Source organism: Taudactylus pleione, unplaced genomic scaffold, assembly GCF_031769625.1.
Source record: "Taudactylus pleione unplaced genomic scaffold, aTauple2 ptg000399l, whole genome shotgun sequence".
NCBI lineage: Eukaryota > Metazoa > Chordata > Amphibia > Anura > Myobatrachidae > Taudactylus > Taudactylus pleione.
Genome location: NW_028284801.1, coordinates 4,823,285 through 4,826,985, shown reverse-complemented (window position 1 = coordinate 4,826,985; position 3,701 = coordinate 4,823,285). Strand labels below are relative to the sequence as shown.

Here is a 3,701-nt window from a genome sequence, read left to right as displayed (position 1 = left end):
CGAAACTGCGCCTTTCCGGCTCGCTTTTGCGATGGCCTTTCATGGAGCTGGTCACGGCCTCTCGTCGTGCCCCCCCTTCGATGCTCCTGTCACACGCTTGCTTCTTTGCAAGATTCATCGGTCTAAAACAAACCAGATGGGCCGAGGCCGATGCGTGTCATTAGCATCGTGCGCTGATGTACGCATTTGCCCCGTGGCATTAGCTAGAGAGTATGTGGCCCTTCGCCCCAAGGTCCGTGGTGCCTGGTTGATACATGGAGATGGTTCGCCAATGACAGTGTATCAATTTCGCAGCTTGCTTCAGCATTGCATACATTCCCTCGGTTTGCATCGCGGGGTGTATGGTTCCCATTCCTTTAGAATTGGGGCGGCTACTGCCACTGCCCGCGCGGGATGATCAGTATCAGAGATCAAAGCTCTGGGGCGTTGGAAATCTGATGCCTATAAGCACTATATTCGTAATTAAATGCTTTGTCATCATATGTACAATGGTTTAATTCTTGTCTATATTATGCTATAACTTGAATTTTTTCTTTTACCGCTCGTCACCGTTCTCAGTGGGGGCCCTGAGAGATTTTGCCCCCCCCCTCTTTTTCTTTCTATCTTCAAATTCTGTCTTTGCACTAGGATGCATAATTGTACTCCCGTTAGCATATACATTTTTGTCTGTCATTATATCGACATTTCAATATTTTGTTTTTTCAGGAGCTCAATTGGATCTTCTCCCCATATGGTTTGTGGTTGGTAAAGCCAGACGTAAGATCAATTCTCTGGTCTCTAAGCATGTTTTGGCCTTAGGAGGTACGGTGGTAGTCCATTCATTGATTTGTTTTAGGGACTCTCACCTTTTTCGCGCTGATGGGGTCCACCTTACGGAGGAAGGGACCTATTTGTTTTTGGAGAGCATTTTTAGAGTTCTGGTTGGTTTAGTGTAGGCTGGTGGCGGGCCCGTCTTTTGGAGGTGCAGTCGGGCATGGCGGGAAGGAGCGTCAGGATGGTGGTTAAATTCACGGCAATTAATTACGGGTGTAATCTGCATCATTGTATGGCTGATTTTTACCCTACTGGGGTCAGCGGCACTGGCTTACTGGCCGGGCCCCTTTTTTGTAAAATGCAATGCTGCAAGATTTGGAGGCCCTAATAATTGTTTGCTTGCTTAAAGGGCAATTGGCCCTGCAAGCGTGGTGGAGGATAAGTCGAATTGCATTTTAAGTGGATTTGGCCATATCTGTCTTATGCCGCTCCTTCTTTCCGCCACCAGTATTTTTTGAGATTAATATTATAAATAAAGGCTGATCAAGTTTTTTATAGCAAAAAGTGGTCCGTGTCTTTATCTTAGATAACTTATTTGTTAAGTTTGGTATATAAGTACAATGATGTAATTTATGCTCACATATATCGATAGGGAGTTTATAAGGAGAGAGTGTACTTTATGTACAGGAACAAGTTTAAACCACTAGATATTTGGGAGCATAGATAGAGGCAGTGTAGCTGTTGTAATAGGGTTAATATGGTATTCATGTCAGCCTATTGAGATGAGTAGGGTCACAGCTGGGGGAGGAGTTTTGGGTTTAATTAGTCAATGTTAGGCAGGGCTCTGCCTCTTTTTTTTCTTGGACTTACCCTCCCTCCTTCCCTAATTGTCAATATTTTTTGGGCGGCGGGAAGGAGCGTCAGGATGGTGGTTAAATTCACGGCAATTAATTACGGGTGCAATCTGCATCATTGTATGGCTGATTTTTACCCTACTGGGGTCAGCGGCACTGGCTTACTGGCTGGGCCCCTTTTTTGTAAAATGCAATGGTGCAAGATTTGGAGACCCTAATAATTATATGCTCACATATATCGATAGGGAGTTTAATCAAATCAATATTTGGTGTGACCGCCCTTTGCCTTCAAAACAGCATACATTCTTCTAGGTACACTTGCACACAGTTATATAGCTTACTTTGTTATGTCTTATTCCAAAATGTGAGTCCCGAGGTGATCTAAAAGACTTTTACCATCATGGACCGTTTTGCCACAGTTGGCGCATGTGTAGCTCTGTGTTATGCTATGGACTCGAGTATGCTTTACAAGGCTTGATTTATCTTTAAAACTCTTCCCACATTCAGTGCAGGTATAGGGCCTTTCTGCTGTATGGACCCTCTGGTGTCTTACAAGTGCTGAGCTGTGGGTAAAGCATTCCACACTCAAGGCAAACATATGGCCTCTCTTCTGTGTAAGTCTTTTCATGTTTTTTAAGAAGAGAATTGTGGCTAAAACGTTTCCCACAAATGGTGCATGAAAACAACTTCTCTAAGGTATGAACTCTCCAATGGACAACAAGGCTGGAACTCTGTGTAAATCTCTTCCCACATTCAAAGCATCTATAAGGTGAACCCTAAAATGTGTACACGTAGCTCTGAGCTACAGGTAAAGCTCTTTCCGCATCCTGGGCAGTGCCAAGTTTTTTCTCCTGTGTGGACTTGTTTTACTTGATTGGAGCTTCCACTGAAGCATTTTCCACATTCAGTACAGCTGTAAGGCCTTTTCCCCTGTGTGGATTCTCTGGTGGGTAATAAGGTGTGAATTTTGGCTGAAGCTTTTTCCACACTCTGTACACATAAAATTTACTTATTCTGAGTGAACCCTGAGGTGCCTGACGAGACTAGAACTTTGAGTACATTTTTTCCCACATACGGTGCATACATATGGCCTCTCCCGTGTGTGCGTTCTCTGGTGCACAGTAAAATCTGGTTTCCTATAAAACATTTTGCCACACAGCACACACATATACTTAGCTATAATTCTGTTACAAACATTTGTTGTATTTGTGTCCCCCTTACAGCATTTCCCATTGTTAATCACGAGTGAATGGGCAATGAGTTTCAATCTGGGAAGATTCTTCATGTGTTTCACATCCATCCATAGAGTCTCTATTAGGCATTGACTGTTCACTGCTAGTGCCTAATGATGTGATAGAACTGGTTTTCTCCATACAGTCCTCTTTCATTTCTACAATAGGAAGTGATAAATAAAAAATTTACAAAAGATATAAATATGTTAAAGCTGGAAGAAAAAATACCTATTATACAATAGTTTCATTACATGCAATATGAACCTAAAAGTAGTGATGATGTGACAGTCATCGTCACAGACCTATCTTACCAAATGTATAATATTTCAATTGGTTAAAAACTTTTTGTAAACTTCAATCAAAAGCCTCTCATGGGTCAGTGCAATGATCTTCAAAGTTATGTTTCATTGTTGAATTCGTTGTTCTTGCCAGGGCTATGCTTAAGCAAAAGTGGGCAGATTTTATGGCACGACTCCTATGAAAGTCGAGCAGCACCTCTGTACAGCAACATTTTCACATAATAGCAGCTTAGCACAACCCCCTCAAATATAATGGCCACTACTGTATGTTGATTATGTTAGCAATTCTCAGGGCTGCCATCAGAAATTGTGGGGCCCGGGACTGGCAAAATAGTCAAGCCCCCCCACCCACCTTATTCCTACACAAAAATGATTAAGTCAAGTTTCTCTAGCCCTGCAGTGTCTCCCTAACCCCAGCTGTCTCTCCAGACCTGCTTTATCTCCAGTCCAGTCCACTCCCTGCATCCACATGACATCTGTTACCTCCTTCTGGTTCTGACTGCTCGTCTTCATGCGCCATGGCTTCTATCTCTTTTAGCAGCGTGAAGTCATGATGTCACGCA

General features: G+C 43.0%; 1 pseudogene; it reads right to left on the bottom strand.

The window, feature by feature from the left end:
- Positions 1 to 1,959: 1,959 nt before the first annotated feature.
- LOC148506642 (uncharacterized) lies at positions 1,960 to 2,907 on the bottom strand (annotated as a pseudogene).
- Between the last annotated feature and the right edge of the window lie 794 nt (positions 2,908 to 3,701).